At 40.1% G+C, this 18,497-nt stretch overlaps 1 pseudogene; it reads left to right on the forward strand.

Moving 5' to 3' along the window:
* Positions 1-149: 149 nt before the first annotated feature.
* Positions 150-1,179, forward strand: LOC141333038 (C-type mannose receptor 2-like; annotated as a pseudogene).
* Positions 1,180-18,497: the final 17,318 nt, after the last annotated feature.

An 18,497-nucleotide genomic window follows, 5' to 3' on the forward strand; every position in this document is an offset into this window, starting at 1 on the left:
ACATGTTAATATTGTCTTAATCATTGTGAATGGTGCATTAATCTTCCTGTTAAGATGGATTTTTAAGTATCGCTGAAATCATGTTTTACATCAAAATGAGTCTATAAACACTTGAAATCTGAGTTTATCTGTACTTTACCTCCACAGAAATGGACCAAACTCTGTTGTTCATTCTTATTCTCACTGGTGAGTGTGTTTGTGGTTTTATTTATGGTTTCTAGTTTCTAGGTTTGATCCTGATATGAAAAGCATTAAAGCAAAGCCTCTCTTTCACAGCTCTCTGCTCCGTATCTGAATGTGTTCAGCATCAGTTTCAATTTATAAATGAGAACAAGAACTGGGCTGAAGCTCAGAGATACTGCAGAGAGAAATACTCAGATCTGGCCACCGTTGACAACACGAATGACATGAACGAGCTGAAGAAGAGTGTGAATAATGGAAGTGTTGAGTTACTCTGGATCGGTCTGTTCAGAGTCAGAGACTCATGGCAGTGGTCAGATCAGAGTAACTCCTCATTCAGATACTGGTACGCTGGTGAACCTAATAATGTTAGCCCTGGTGAAAACTGTGCAGCTGTCAAACTGAACACTCAGGGACAATGGCATGACAACTTTTGCACCAACAAATTTCCTTTCGTGTGTCATGAAGGTGAGTAGATCCTCACAAAACACACTCAATCCATCATCACCTCCAGATCTCTTAAAGTTCACGCTACATGTCTGACACGACAAATTCATCCACAGTGTTTGTTCTGCATGTTGTTTTTGATCAGTCTCTCTCTAGTTTCTGCTTGTGGTTTGTTTTGTGTCCAGATAAACTGATTGTGGTCAAAGAGAATCTGACGTGGTCTGAAGCTCTGAGATACTGCAGACAGAATCATGTGGATCTGGTGTCGGTTCATTCAGAAGAGATTCAGCGGCGTGTGATGAACGTGGTTAAACGGGCGTCTACTGCGGCGGTGTGGTTGGGTTTACACAACTACTGCATCATGAACATGTGGCTCTGGGTGAGTGGAGAGATGGTGTGCTATCACAACTGGGCTCCAGGGAACGGAACCACACCAGAAAACTGCAAACTCGAGAACAGAAAAGGAGCAGTTCAGTCTGGAGGAGATCACGCTGGATCAGCCTTCCTGAATCTCACAAACTCAACTTCATCTGCAGCAGATATGAAGAGTGAGGAACACACTCATGTGTTTTCTTACATTAATGGTTTTCATAGGCTACTTCATTAGTTTTCTGATTTACTTTTATGTTTGAGTTGTTCTTTAGTAAGTTCTGGGTGAATCTGCTCATGGGGTTTTAAAAGTGGCAAGTGTGTTCTATTACGTATGCGTCTTTTAAGAAATTTGTTGTACACAGAGACCCGTTTCTAAAAGGATGTTATGTTAACCTTGAAATAAGGGAAACTCTGGGTTCTCAAGGGTTGCAAAAAAAAACACCAACAACAAAAAAAAACAACAACAACACGGCGTCAAAGAAATATATATCATTATAAATGTAATATAACATATATGTAAAATCAATAACTTATCTTAATAAAATATACATAAACAAACACAGTGTTTTTTTTGTTCTCACCATGCAAATGTAATATTCTGACATCTATACAATCACACTGTGTTAGTTCTAGGAACTAACCAAGTCCCCCCTCGGGCAGTTTTCCTGGTTGCATTTGCATCAGAAGCAGGAACTCTGAAATATTTTTACATTTTCTTGCATCACTGATAGCGCCTATTGAAATATTTTATAATTAATTCTGAAGTAGGAGCTAATTTAGTTCGGAAAAAAATGGTCTACTTAGAACTAAAACCATTCCTTGTTCCTACAGTGCGAATGTGCCAAAAAGCAGCTACTTCTGCCAATAGTTCTAGGAACTTTGAAAAAACTCCTAGTGTTTAAGCGCCTAATACTAAATATGTTCCTCCTGTCAAGAAACATCCCCGTGGATATCACATGCTCTTGAAATGCTGTAGATCAGTACCCGCTGACGGTGGTCCATCTACATATAAGGATATAGCTTCATGAGATCTGGGGCCTCATGTACAAACACTTGCGTTGAATTAATACTTAAAACATTGCGTACGGACAAAGCTGTAAATGTGCGTACGCAGTAAAAAAATCAGATGTATGAAACACTGCGTACGGGGAATTCCACGCATAATCTCTTTGTACATCCGAATTAACGTGAAATTGAGCGCACATGCACGAGCGCAAAACCCCTCCCTGCCTCCTCCCCCGTATTAATATGGTAATGACTCCACTTTGGCAAAACAAAACGAAAAAGCAAGCAAGAGAAACTTCACAGAATGTGAATTGAAGGTGCTCCTATCGGAGGTAGACCGGAGAAAAACTGTTATTTGCAAGTTTGTAAAAAAATCAATAGAAAAAATAGAGTGGGAGAGTTTAGCTGACGCGGTTAACGCAGTGGGGTCTGAACATCGCACTGTGAACGAATTAAAAAAGAAATGGTCTGATGTAAATATGCAGGTAAGAGGAGAACAGCGGCGACTTACGTTTCAGCACATCAGTCAGAGTCATAGAGCGGAAGCAGATGAACGTCTTTGTCTTGTAATGGTAAAATATATTGTTGTTTGAATAAGTGCAACGTTGTCTTAAAGTAGGCCTATGTCTATAAAGGTTCATATAATGCATCACCACACGGTGTGATGTTGACATAATGTGATTTAGTTTGACACAAAGCAACCAAGTGATCCTTGTCAGCTAGGTAAAATATATTATAAGAAATTTCTATTTTGATTTTGTGGCTATCTGCTGAATTTGCTGATGCTTGTAAATTACATGATGTAATTTATTAACATTTCATCATATTATATAGCCTATATAGCCATTGAGAGGGACATCCCAGTGGATCACAGTGTTTTTTTAATTAGTTTACATAAGATATATATATATATACATAAGATATATACATAAGATACCATCTATATGTATATATTATATGTATAAAATTTATTAATACTAATTAAATATAATATAAGAATATTATTGTGTGTTTTTTTTTTTTGGTGGTGGAGGGGTTAGGGGGGGGGGGTGCCCTTTTTTCAGTTTCAGCACATGCCCATCAAAAGGTCTGTGCACGGCCCTGCCCTTCGGATTCGGCCATTGACAATGTCCTCCAATAAGGCCAACACTGCCTTTGCCATAGACTAAGGGTTGTATACATTTGCAAATGCTTTTATTTGTTCTAAATCATATAATTGGAAAAAAATATTGTCAATTAACCTATTTTATCAATTATAAATTAATAGCAATGTTTTTCACATGTGTTGGTGCGATACTTTGTAGTGTGCAATTTAACATAATTGCCTCTAGGAGTCGCCAAGGGAAATAAAACAAACACGCACAAGAAATACACGTACGCCAGACATGAAGTTGGCGCAGATCAACGCACATTCTCACGTTAATTTCATCGCTAGTAAATCCAAACGTGAGCGTGAAATCTGGCATACGTAAAGTTTTTGTGTGTACGCAGCGTTGATACGTGAGGTCTTCAGGGTTATGCCTCATCACCCACAAACCTGTACGGCACTGTTCTGTAAAAGATGTTTACTTCAGCAAATCAGCACAGTGCTTAAACAACAAATTTTTTGACACTAACACTAAAACTAAAAAGTTTTTGGGACTGAATTAATACTACTGCATATCACAAGTGAGTAAACCCCTCACATTTTAGCAACCATTTTAGTATATCTTCTATAAAAGATATACTATAAGATGGACTAGGCCATCAGAGGTTCATTAACACCCTGATACCGAGTTACACTACAGTGGTCAGGGTCATACAGAGGTTTTCCAAGATGGGTTCCATTCAGAACAGGGCTCGCAAGGGTTGATTAACGAAGTTGAGCACTCGTTCTGTGCGTCAGGTTCAAAAAACAATGCATGAGTGCTGCCAGTATTGCTTTAAAGGTTGCAGAAGTAGAAGGTCAGCTTGTCAGTGCTCAGACCATACGTCACACAACAAGTCGGTTTGCATAGGCAGAAGGAAGCCTCATCCGAAGCTGGCTTACAAGAAAGCCTGCAAACAGTTTGCTAAAAACAACCTGTCCAAGAGCATGAACCAAGTCCTGTGGTCTGATGAGATTATAAGATAAACTTGTTTGGCTCAGATGGTGTCCAGCATGTGTGGCGATGCCCTGGTGAGGAGTACCAAGAAAATTTGGTCTTGAATACAGTCAAGCATGGTGGTGGTAGCATCATGGTCTGTCCTTCCCTCCAGAAACTAGGCCGAACGGCAGTTTTCCAACATAATGATCCCAAACACATCACCAAGGTGCTGAGGAAGCTGAAGGTGATGGGATGGCCAAGTATGTATATTAGTATATTACAGTTTTTCTCAATTGCTTAAACACATTTCTTGAAATGATGCCTCTTATTTGCGAAACTCTAAACACAAATTGACAACTTCTAACTCAATTCCCCAAACGTCATATATTGAGGTCAAAATGAAGCTCTCCGCTCAAAACAACTCAATCTTGCTGAAAAACCAAACTTTGCTCTCAGACTGTCATGATCTGGGCTGTGGGGCTTCCCTCAGCCACCTGAGGTCGCTGTTTTCCCTGCACTGCACTTCCCTGATTGTAACACCTGTCTTGTCATTAGCACTCATCAATGCTCTCACCTGTTCACAATTATCTGGTCTATAAGAACTCTCATTTCCCACTACTCATTCTGGCTGCATTGTCTTCTGTGTGGTTTGTTTCTGTGTTACTTATCCTGGCTCCTAGACCGTGTTTCCTGTTTTGTTTATCTTTGGTTTTGTATTCAAGTCGTGTTCTGCCGTGTTGGCCTTTTGGTTTTGTTTGCTCGTTTGTTAATTTGTGTTTATTCAATAAATATCTTCTTCCCCGCATTTGGACCCAGATCTCCTCCATCTCACCGTGACACAGACATGACACACAAATCCTCAAACACACACACACACACACACACACACACACTACAACACAGTTTTACACACTGATGAGATCAATTCAAAACAATACTACGAAAACAATACAAATAAAAAACTTTTCACATGATGAACACAACAAATCTATGCATTTGCAACTGTTTTATTCCTTATTTTAATGTACTGTAGAGCAGCGGTTCCCAATTCCAGTCCTCGTGCCCCACCGCTCTGCACATTTTGCATGTCTTTCTTAGTTAACACACCTGATTCAGATAACCAGCTCACTAGAAGTGAGGTCTGTGCAGAAACTGCGATCCGATTGACATGGTTCCTGCAAAGTGTTCATTGCTCCATGCTCCCTAAGCGGGGGAAATCTGTTTACTATACTTCGAAACATTCATTCACATATTTGCGTTATGCCACCGCATGTAGCGTCTTCACACACAGATGAAACTTACTAGAGAAGTGTGACATAAGTGCATCTGTAAATAAATGCATTTTAAATTTACGTCTCGCGCGCTTTAATGACCTTCAGATAGAACACATACGCTCGCTTTGAACTAATGAATAATGGCGGAATATCCTGTGATGTCCACTTCGAAGGGTAGTAACGTTGGAATAGAAAAAACGTCAGAAACACACAAAATATGCAGATCGGTGGATCGCGAGGACTGGAATTGGGAACCGCTGCTGTAGAGTACAGTACAAAACAGAAAACAACAACAAAAATAATTATTCTGCCCAGCATCCTGTCTTTGGTCTGGGACATTCAAAAAAAAAATGTTTTGCAAAAGATCAGTGACTTCTAGAAGCAACTAGAAAGTGAAGCACTCATGATCTGTCAGATATTTAAGCAATGATCTATAGTAGTCAACATTTGAAGTGGATCAAAAAAAAAAAAAGATCAAAGTTGTCCTAAGACAAGAGCGCTTATTATTTTGGTTTTAGAACAACTTTGATGAAAGTTTTTGATCCACGTCAAATTTTGACTACTGTACATGCCACAGTTAAAGAGCGTTGTTAGGGATGACACAGAAACTGCACTCAGTAGCTGCGTTTCCATTACAGATTTGTGCAAAACTTTGGTCCTATTTTATAAATGTCAGCGCTGTATAATGACAGTGTTTCCATTAACCGACTGAAACTTTTTTAACTCATTCAATAAGTTATGGCAATGGATTTTTGTAGGATTTTGGCTATATTTAATAGAATGTGATCTGTAAATGCAAAAAAAAAAAACATGTTTCATTGCTGTTTTGAAGAAATATTCCTTCTTCAAATTGCCTGAAGAACCACCTTATGTCAGGGTTGTGTGCAGGACGAGACGAGACGAGAGACAAGATAAACAATTAACAATATATTTTATATAATACTTCAAGAAGAACAATGCAGGAACAGGCAGGATCAGGCAGGAACACTTACACACACGACATCCAACGTTAAAGACCGACATGAACTGAAGATACAAACAGACTTATAAAGGGTGACTAGATGATTAAACACAGGTGACACAGATGACTAATTAAACACAGGTGATGGGGATGACAGGCTGATGAGGGTGAAACCAAAAATGACAAAATGACAGGGGGAGACCAGATGAACAGACAGGACTGTGACATTACACCCCCTTCCGAAAAGGCGCGTCCTCGCGCCGTGGGGAACAACAAAAAAGAGAAGGGGGGCGAAAAAACAGAGTCCATGTGGGAGGAGGCTTTGGCGGAGGACGGCACCCCTGGAGGGGGACAACAAACAAAGTCAACAAAGTCCTGGGGTCCGTTCTTCTTACCTCGCTAACTAAGTTAGCTGGATTTGATTGTTGACGATTTTGTCAACAATCTTCGATCTTCAATCTTCTTCGAAGCTCATCCGCGACTTGCTGTCATAGCAACAGGTGCGCAAGCTTAAACCTGCTCTGGAGCAGGTTTATTTCATGTAAACAGGATTTAGGCTGCGCTCCTGACAGGTTATGATTGGTTGAAATGGCGAGGTCACATCTGATTGGTTAAAGAGCACGACTGACGCGGACTGACTCACGTGGGGAAAAAAAAGTATCTTGCAAGAAAGTATATATATATATATCACAGGTTCCAAAAAATATTTGGCAGCACAACTGTTGATATTATCCAACATTGATCATTCTAATAATAAATCAGCATATTAGAATGATTTCTGAAGGATCATGTGACACTTAAGACTGGAGAAACAGCTGATAAAAATTCAGCTTTTCATCACAGGAATAAATTCTATTTTAAAGTATGTTAAGATAATAATAAAAAAAAACATTATTTTATATTGTAAAAACATTTTGCAATATTACTGTTTTTTCTGTAGTTTTAATCAAATAAATGCAGCCCTGATGAGTATAAGAGACTTCTTTAAAGACTATTACAAGTCTTACTGACCCCAAACTTTTGAACGGTAGTGTATAAAAAAATAAAAATAAAAATAAAAAAACATATCAAGGAAAAAACATGTAACATGGGCAGCATTAACGCATTTAATGTGTTCACAACTTTTTGCCAGCCCGCTCTCCTTGCTTTTCCAGCCTTTGCAGTGTTCCCTTGCGTTTTAAATAAACTCTGAAACTCCTGAAATCCCTAAATCAAGAGTTCTTGCTCTGCTGCAGAAAAATACTGAGCGCGCTCCTTCGTCATGTTCGCCGACCAATCAAAAAGTTGCCGATCAATGTTTCTACTATCGATACGTAGCCCCTTTTAAGTCGCCCAGTGATCTCAAATAACTTCATCCAGCTATACTAATCATCAACAACAGGTGCGTTCGGAGAACCGGAATAGCGAGCTCATAGTTAGCGCGATGATTTGATCTTGGATGTGTCATTTGATCTTGGATGTAGTAAGCGAGGTACGAAGAACGGACCCCAGGGGGGCGACGAAGGTGGGAGGAGCCAGGGAGGAAACAGGAGGGACCTGGAGCAGGAGGAACTGACCCAGACCACAGCCATGATGACGGCCCACGGTGGAGCCGACGGAGGGAGGAGCCATGGTGGAGGAAGGCGTGCCGACTCCATGGGGCCGACCGACAGAGGCGGAGCAGATGGCGGAGGAGCCCGAGGCGGAGACGGAGAGCCGATGATCCGGGGTAACGCCAAGGATCCGGAGGGCCAAGGTGGAATAGGCTCTGGCGGCCGAGGCGGAGGCGGAGTTCCGGAGATCCGCGGCGGAGCCGGAGCGACAGAGGATGGAGGCTGTGCCTGCAGGAAGGAGGAGTCCCTAGGAGCCGGAGGGACGGCGTGATGAGGCACAGCCGGAGGAGCAGAGTCCGGAGGAGACGATGGGGTGACGACAGACCAGGGCGGAGCCGGAAAGACGATGGAGCCCGGTGGAGCTGGTGGATCGACGGGCGACGGTGGAGAGGAGGGCGTCGAGAGCCGTGGTGGAACCGCGGGGTCGAAGGGCCGAGGCGGAGTCCTGGACTCGGAGGCTGGAGGCGGAGCTGAGGGATCCTCCAGCCGAGACGCCGATGGAAGCTGGCAGCCCCGCGGCGAGCCCACTGTACAGGTGTTGGGCTGAGGATGAGCTGAGGGGCTGTCAGGGGACAGCGGCGGCCACCCAGGCATGGGTGTGGAAGACAGAGGGTGGGCGGGTGGGAATTCCGGGCTGATAGGGAAGTCAGGACAGACGGATATTTCAGAGGAGAAGTCGATGAGGTCCCCAGAATGGTCCTCAAGCTCACCCCCAGTGGTGGTGCAGTGGGCAGGGCTCTCTGTTGCCCTCTCTTGCTCCACGTCATACTCCACCGTTGCGTATGTTGCAGTCGGCTCTCGCACCTGGTCCGATGGGTCCGGCTCTGGCTCTGTCGCTCTCGGCTCGGGCTCTCCATCGTCGGTGGGCTCGGGCTGCAACTCCGCTTGTCGGGGTGATGTTGGGCTGGGTTCTGGGTCTGGAGTGGGGCTGGTGTCATCCTTCGCGGTCAACGAAGCTCTGCTGGACACCAGCACCCACTCGATGTAACCGGCGAGGCTCTCTCGAGGACCCTCCCTGGACAGCTGCGCTTTAGTGGCGATGTTAAGTCCTGCACGGAAGAATGTGCACAGGCAGCGGTCCGGGTAATGCGTCATCGGCGCGAGGTACATAAAGTCACTTATGTGGTCCTCGAGAGAGCGGTTCCCCTGCTCCAGCAGGATGATGCAGACGGCAGGGATATCCATGAGGAAAAAAAGATTAAATAAAACAAACACTGATTCAAAAAACGGAAAAAAAACGCAGGGGAAGACGCCGTGAACTGTTTTGGGTCGGTCTTTCTGTCAGGGGTGTGTGCAGGACGAGACAAGACGAGAGACAAGATAAACAATTAACAATATATTTTATATAATACTTCAAGAAGAACAATGCAGGAACAGGCAGGATCAGGCAGGAGCACTTACACACACGACATCCAAGGTTAAAGACCGACATGAACTGAAGATACAAACAGACTTATAAAGGGTGACTAGATGATTAAACACAGGTGACACAGATGACTAATTAAACACAGGTGATGGGGATGACAGGCTGATGAGGGTGAAACCAAAAATGACAAAATGACAGGGGGAGACCAGATGAACAGACAGGACTGTGACACCTTATGGGAGCGTAAATACCTTTTTGCGATATATGGGAGTTTTTGTGCTATTAACGAGTTTCCATTAAGCGTAGATTCAATTCACAATTTCAATTTGCAAAATTTAAAGGGTAATGGAAACACAGCTACAGACTGTAGAATACTCTATGCTTGTTGTTCTGACAGAATTTTCTCCCACTATCGTTAGCCATTCTTAAATTTGATTCAGCCAAATGTTTGACACATATAGCAACAAGAAGCTTTTTGAGTCCCAAAACTATTATGGTTAAGAACAAAAACCTTAGGCCTATTAGCATTTTTAGCAATTAAGTTTGAAAAATATTTGAATTTTGCCTGAGCACGGGACACACTTAGCCAGGATTGAGAAATAGATCCTTTCTGACACTTTCTTTTCTTACATGGAGCGCCTGTATTCAGAGTGGTAGGATAAAAAAGAGATAAGGATTTGAAAGAAACTTCTAATGCAATAATAGCATGAAAGGCATGAACATATGATAGCACACATACATCTCGGAGACGTCTATTTGACGTCTGCATTTACATCTGTAAGACATCTGCAAGATGTAGTTTGCTCATCTGCAATACGTCTATTGGACATTTCCTATCAGATGTCAAATAGACGTCTATTAGATGTCTTTAAGATGTTTATGCATTAGAATTGATGTAAAACTGATATCTTACAGATGTCTGCCAGACATTTGTACACTGCAGATGCTTTCCAGATCACATACCTGTGCTATCTGGAAATATATTTGTTGAACAAAAAGGTGTATATTATAAACATCACCATACCGGGGACATTCATGGAGAGATGTGCAAACTTGTCTAATATGCATCTTGTCTGGTACCCAAAACTGTACCAACAGTCTTCTATCAGCCAACAGTTGACTGAGTAAAGCCAGAGAAAAGCAGAAGTAGGAGATGAAGTGATGATGATAAAAAAAGAGCAGAGTTTGACATCAATGTACAGACTTTATCTGGCAACCACAAATAACAAACAATAACAATGGAAAATTACTGCTTCACAACAATATTCCATAAACCTTGAATTTCAATAAACATTCCCACTTATCTCTTACTCATTAAGACAAATATACAGTACATTGAAACCACACATCATAAGACTAAACAATAATGGAAAAATAATAGAAAAAACTATCATGTAATACCTGTCACCGCATGCTGGGGCTGAGGAGCCATAGGAAAACACGTGGAGCCAGGAGTACAAAACAAATACGTAATTTAATGAAAACCAAACAGAAATTCAGGAATACAAAAACCATGACGTAACTTCAAGACCGGACAAAGAAACTCAGGAGACAAACTTCTTATAAAGGGAGAGGCTAATTACAAAGACAGGTGTATACAAACAAGGAAACGAGGGAAAACCAAATCAAACAGAACAATAGGGGGAGACAAAGGAAGAAACAAAAACATAGGACCACAGGGGGGAAAAACACTAGGAAACATTAACAGACAGGCCATAAACCTGACAATACCAATGACTAATCAATGAATTTAATCAATGAAACAAGTTAATAAATGGCTTAAATGATTATTATGAATTAACATGATTAAATGGAATAGAAATGATTAAATGACAAATAATTATAAATCAATGAAGGCTAAATGATTACAAAAGAAAGTTAAACATAACACAAAAGTATTTCAACACACAATGTTTCCATTTGACTGGACCATGTGACCATATTAATTTCTTCACGTTGGTAAAAATGACGTCCAGAGACTCTAATGAAGGTCATTTGGGTCTTGCGAGAGAAGAAAAACCTCAACTGAAAGGTCCTTGACTGATGTGGCACTACAAAAAAGAATTATGTGTAGAATCTGCAATCTATTCGGATTCATCCACACCGTTTCACTGATGATTGAGAACCAATACTAAACCCAGGATAGAGCGGCTGAGTGAATTAAGGCTGGACTGTGTGAATATGGTTCATTGTGTCAGAGATGCTGTGTAGAAGGACAGAATTCCTGCACTGGGATCCACATACACTCCTGTTCTAAAGATATCATCATTCACTCTTATTGCACTACTAATGGGCTTCACAGGGACACAACGTGATGAATACCAGGTGCACACACACACACACACACACACACACACACACACACACACACACACACACACACACACACACACAGTTGTCTATAAGCAGACCACATTAAAAATGATCAAAAGTTCATATCTGTTATAAACACTAAGACAAAGTTCATTTCCAGCCTCAGTGGACATGACGGGGAGCTCAGAGAGTCCAGAATCAGTCAGTCAGTTTGCTTTGTTGGTGTAACTCTTTCCACACTGTTGGCAGGTTAAATGACTTCTCGCTCTTGTCTTTTGACCTTTTTTTGGTGTGGTCTCTGTGAGCAGCTAAAGTTTTCACCAGTGAAATCATGTTTCTCCAGCTGAACTTTGTCTTCCATTTCATTCAGTTCTTGACTCTCCTCTTTCTGCATCAATCCTAAAACAAAAAGAGACCAATACCAGTTGACTCCACAAAGCAACAGACATTGGTTTATTTAGACATGTATAACATCAACAGCAAAAATGTTTATAATAAATACTACTCTGTTAACTTTATGCTTTCTTTAGGAAATAAGCTGGCAGTTATCAAACCACTTATGAAAAAGCTTGACTCTGGAGAACTGGTTAATTACAGACAGATCTCACATTTGCCATTTTCATTAGAATCAGTACTCGTTAAACCTACATATTAACAGTTTCAGACTGCTGGTCATTTAATTAGAATATCTTCAAAAAGTTGATTTATTTGACTAATTCCATTCAAGAAGTGGAACTTGTATAATGTATACATTTATTCCACACAGACTTATATGTTCCAAGTGTTTATGAAACAACAAACTAACCTTTGTTTGATTCCCCTATGAAGTAGGCTACTCTATTAAAAAAAAAAAAAGTTTAAAATACATAACCAGATATAAATGCACAGCATGCAAAAATAGCATTGGATTAAAACACCTTTGTTGTAAATGGAGAATTTTTGGACTCTTGAGGAGAAGAAACCTTATTCTTAAGAAGCAAACACCAAAAAAAATCAACATGACTGCCAATTTGAACGAGTATGATGTGTTATTTATGTTATAATATGTGTGTGTGTGTGTGTGTCCTTGTATTTATCACGTTATGGGGACCAAATGTCCCCATAAGGATAGGAATACCAGTAAATTTTGACCTTGTGGGGACATTTCTCAGGTCCCCATGAGGAAACAGGCTTATAAATCATGCACAATGAGTTTTTTTGAGGAAGTAAAAGTGTGCACAATCTCCTGTGAGGGCTAGGTTTAGGTGTAGGGAAGGTGTAGGGTGATAGCAAATATCGTTTGTACAGTATAAAAACCATTACGTCTATGGAATGTCCCCACAATTCACAAAAACAAACGTGTGTGTGTGTGTGTGTGTGTGTGTGTGTGTGTGTGTAAGTAATTTTTGGGGGGTTAATTTCAAGACGAACACACCACAGGAGCTGCGATCTCTTTGTCGTGGGTGCGGTACTGTGTCGCATCTCCATCTTGATCGGTTAAAGGGGTCATCCAATGACCATTTTCCACAAGTTAATATGATGCTTTAGGGTCCTAATTAGGGCTGCAACAACGAATCGATAAAATCGATAAAAATCGATTACTAAAAGAGTTGGCAACGAATTTCATAATCGATTCGTTGTGTCGCGCGACGCAGAGACATTTGGTTATTATTATATATATATATATATATATATATATATATATATATATATATATATATATATAATATTTGAGCTCAGAGCGGAGTGGACACTCTCCCGCACTGATGCCAGCAGAGTTCGGCGCCTCATAAGCTGTGTTTCCATCAAAAAATGCGAATTTAACTTATGCGCAAAACTGGAACATTTGAGCATAAAGCACCGTTTCTACATTATTTTATATATATATATATATATAATAAATTGCTTGCACCTCAGGGCGAGCAGTAGGGATGCGACTGTGAGGAAATTTCCCCACCGGTTAAATTTTTTTCGGAGCAAAAATCTTGTCAAGCACCGATCGGCCCCGATGTTCGGCGGAGATTATCTGGTAATGTAAGGCGCTCGAAGATCGAATCTTGCACCTCCCGGTCTGCTAGCACACAGATCGGGGCTGCCCCTAATATCATACATGTTTGATATTTAAGCCTACTTAGGCTAGCCTACTTTCACAGCAGCCAATGCGCGATCGAAAAACAGCTGCTGTACAGGTCGTTGGATTGTGGAGATGGAGAAAACTACTTCTAGAGTTTTTGTAACACTGTCTGTCTGTATAATGTGTCGAAAACATACCACAACCGTAAGGAGAAAGAGGAGCTCTGCTGAGTTGAAATCGTCTCAGTTTTGAATAGGGCTGTGACGGTGGCACGTTGTTTTTTATATATATACACTTCAGTCGGCGAACAAGCAGCCTAAAAACGCTAAAATAAATCAAAGAAATAATATTTAATTAAGAAAGTAGCCTAAGAATATTATATAGGCTATTAAACAAACATTCCTTGCAAAAATGAATTTCCAGTCCGACTGTCTTTTTTCTCTTTCTCTTCCTCATTACACTGCTGCTGTTTTTAATAGCAAAGTGATTACATTTATTTTATTTTATTTAGTTTATAAAGTTAATTTAGAGATAAATTTGGAACACTTTTTGTTTGTTAAATTCAAGTTTTTGTTTTTTAAAGTTATGACCTAGAAACTGCGGCAGACAGATCAATAGCCTGCTCAAGTCATCGCGATTTAAATAAAAATCCATTGATTTAAAAAAACTTAAAACATATCACAATATTAGTTTAATCATTCAATCAATATAAATCCAAAGTTTGTGCGGAGAGAAGCGCGCTTTGCAGGACATGGAGACGCATTCTTTAAGATGCATTAGGCATTAATGAGCAGATGGCAGGACCGTCAACTTAATCTTTGCAACACTGAATCAGAAAATACTAGTTTATTAATAAGTAATTCGAATATTTTCTTAATTTTTGCCCTGACACATTCATGGTAATTACTTTTGCTGGGGCTTTGAGGCCAGTTTTGTGTGCATTTGAATGCGGAACTCTTCCAGCTGGTCGCTGCTGATGGCAGGACACTAAACACCGCCATGGCAGAATGAATGTAGCAGAAAGTTAGTCAAGTTATCCCGTTCCAGCGTGCAAAGTCACATGACTTTTTTAATGCGCACTGAGGAATTTAATTTGAGAGGCTTCTTGATGGGAAATGCATCATGTACACCACAGGAAGCCGCTGTCTTGATGGATAGTATTTTTGTAGTTTATTTAGTTAGCTTATTTATATATATATATATATAAAAAAAAAAAAAAGTCTATATATTTGGCAGATGTAAAGCATACATGTGTATGTTTTTTGTGTTAGTCCATTTTTATTTTATTTTTTTATTATTATTATTATTATAACAGTTCAAGGAGCAACATGTTCGTGCACTTTCTAAAGATTTTAGTTCTGTTTTTAAATAAAGGGTTGTAAATTAATCCCTTTCTTGTTTTTTTTTTAATCCGATTCATCGATTAATCGAAAAAATAATCGACAGATTAATCGATTATTAAAATAATCGTTAGTTGCAGCTCTAGTCCTAATGAAAAGTTTGTAATATACTTTGATTAAAAATTCTCTATGGTTGTGTAAAAAAAAACACTCATGTTACCTGGTGAAAAATGCCTCTTTTCTCAGCAAGCGATATCAGTACCTGTCATTACATAGCACACGGGGTGTTGCCTAGACAACAGTTGGGGGTATAGTTGTATAGTTTGGGGGAAAATGGCACTTGGGGGGCTTTGAAGACACTGTACAACCCCATCCATTTAAAATTTAATTTAAAAACCGGAGTTGGAACCGGAATAAGATGACACCCGCAAAGAAGTTTGGCAATTAAGGCTTATACTGGAAGTGTCTGAATGGTTAGTAAACTTAAGGTCACTTTGATTTATCTTTATATGTAACGTACTGGCAGAGTAGAGTACTGAGAGAGATATGTACACAATGTGTTTACTGTGGTAAAGAGAAGAACGCGATGTGTTTACTGAGGCATAGCTGATTGAACAAGATCAAAATAGTGATCGGTTAACATAACTTACTCCGTCCTTATATTGAAATACATAAATGTGAGTGTTATAGTTTTTACTCGTGTGCAGTTGCGGGCTGTAAACACGTTTGCAGGTATTGCGTTAAGGTTACATCTTAATCATTAACAGACACCGTTTTAAACCATCCAACGTTACAAAGCTAAGCTTTATACTGACCCTCGTTTATAAAGCAGTATGGTGAGAAATGATTCACGTAAACATGAACCCATTTAGGTAGATCAGCGGCCACATTCCCTCAGTGCTGTCAGTTTACTTCTCACTCGTGGTGGGTCTATGCTAAAACACTGCCGTCTTTCAACAATCGCAGGAGCGGCTTCTGTCGGTGTGACGTCACAACAACAGGTCTCTGAGAATGGCTCGATATGAGAAGGGGCAAATTATTTTACTAAATTAAAAGAAAACTACTGGGCAGATCTTTGTCATTCTAGGGTGGTTGTGTACACACACTCCCAACACATATTTCAGTTCAAACAGCTTGTAAAAGTGCATATGGCACCGGATGACCCCTTTAAGACCTCTTTGTCTAATGAATGACCTGTATGAAATAGGAAAGAAAACCTTAAAAGGGCTCTGCAAGCTTTAAAGTTCATGTTCTTTCATTTTTGGGGCAGCCGTGGCCTAGTTGTTAGAGAGTTGGACTTGCAACCCAAAGGTTGCAGGTTTGAGTCTCAGGTCAGGCAGGGATTGTAGGTGAGGAGAGGATTCCGGGCAAGATGGCGGATCGGGTGCACTGCACGTTGTGAGCTCTGAAGGACTGTCCCAGATTTTCACATGTTACGCTATCCAATCGATATAATTTGTTCATTTTTTTGAAGTAGCATATATCAAGAAAATAACTAAATGAAAGAAGGTGCACCATGACTATGAAGAAGAATCTTGCGTTATCCCGCAGTAATGAGCCAGTTGACGGCCATGAGTATGCTATAAGGATGGAAGTTTCCACCGAAAATACTAAAAGAAAAGATCCTTTCTCGCCGGCAAAGAACGCACCAACAGTTAAAAGGAAGGACACTGGGTCAGAGGGTAAAGAAGGAATGAATGCAGTCTTAGAAGCATTAAAGCAGCTAACGGATAAGGTGGATACACTAGGTACTCAGCTACAACAAAATTCCATCATGTTATCCAGCATAGCCAAGGCAGTCGAGTTTAACGCGGCCGAAATCAAGGACTGCAAAACTCAGTTACAGTCTACGGTCCAAGAAGTAACGGCTTTAAAAAAAGATAACGCGGAATTGATGGAGCGTGTATTGGAGATGGAGCGATACAAACGCCGGTGGAATCTGAGGATTCGTGGTCTAAAGGAAAAGGAAGGTGAAGACGTACGTGAGGCAATTGTTCAGTTGCTTGTGAAAATCTCCCCATCATGGTCCTCGATCATTAACCACATCGTGGACTCGGTTCATCGAATTGGTAGACGTGAAGAAAACAAAACAAGGCATGTCATCATTCAGTTTACTCAGAGAATACACCGAGATGAACTGTGGAGAATGACCAAGGATCACGCGATCTGCAAAGAGCTCCGAATCAGCTTCATCGAAGACCTCTGCAAAGCCGATAGAGAGGCCCGAGCTCTACTGTGGCCCAAGATAAAAGAAGCTAGGGATGCGGGGAAGCGGGCATACTTCAGAGGAGGCGCTGGATATATAAACGGACAAAGAATCACTTAGGAGCACACAAGGTATATGAACAAAGGCAGTATTTAAAGACTGAAAATGTCTTTTGACTGGTAGGTTTAGATTGGATGGTTTTGTTTGCATTGAATGCAGTCGGAAGGGACAGTGCCTGTTTTGGGCGTTATTTTCCCAATTTTTTTCTTCAAAAGTATAACTTGTTGGACATACTAATATTTTTGGCTGTTGCCTATTTTGTTTATGAATAATTTTGTTTTTTCTTGTATTTCACTTAATGCTAGGGGCTTAAGAGAGAACACTAAGAGAAAGTCATTATTTCTGTTTTGCAAGGGCGAAAAAGCACACTTTATTTTGTTGCAGGAAACTCACTCCAAACCAGAGGATGAAAAATTTTGGGTTAATCAGTGGGGAGACAAAATTCTTTTTGATCATGGGTCCACTAGATCAGCCGGTGTAGCTGTTTTGTTTTGAAAACTCACCTGGTAAATTAGTGACCTCTAGATTCAGTAATAATGGTCACTGGTTAATCTGTGTCTTGCATATGGATGACCAATATTTTATTATGGTCAATGTTTATGGTTTCAATAATGTAATTCAAAATAGACAGTTGATTTCAGATGTTTCCAATGTCATTGTAAACCTTAAGCTCATTTATCCAACAGCTAGTTTAATTATGGGTGGTGATTTTAACATGGTTAGTGATGAGTGCCTTGATAGATATCCCTCCAGATGTAGCCAAAATTCTTCTTACAACCCTGTTTTAACAGATTTTTGTCGTACTCACAATTTATTGGATCCTTGGCGATTTAAATATCCTAACACAGAACAATATTCCTGGTTTAAACCAAATAGTGTAGTAAAGTCAAGAATAGATTTTTGGTTAATTTCAGTTTCTATTTTGAATCTTGTTAGTGACTGTGGTATGTCAGCAGCCCCTCTCACTGACCATTCTGTTATTAAATTGATTTTTAAACCTCCTGGTGTTAGCCGACAAAATAAAGGGTATTGGAAATTCAATTCATGTTTATTAAAATGCCAGTCATTTAATGAGGGTATTAGGGCCATGGTCTCTAATGTGATGTCTGATAATTGAATAATATCATACATCTCCAAATGGGAATTTCTTAAATTTAAAATGAGGGAATATTCAATTTGTTTTGGAAAAACACTGAATAGAAGTAATAGATTATCTGAAATTAATATTATTAAAGAAATAAATGTCTATTATAACAAAAAAT

Source organism: Garra rufa, chromosome 4 (assembly GCF_049309525.1).
Source record: "Garra rufa chromosome 4, GarRuf1.0, whole genome shotgun sequence".
Classification (NCBI taxonomy): Eukaryota; Metazoa; Chordata; class Actinopteri; order Cypriniformes; family Cyprinidae; genus Garra; species Garra rufa.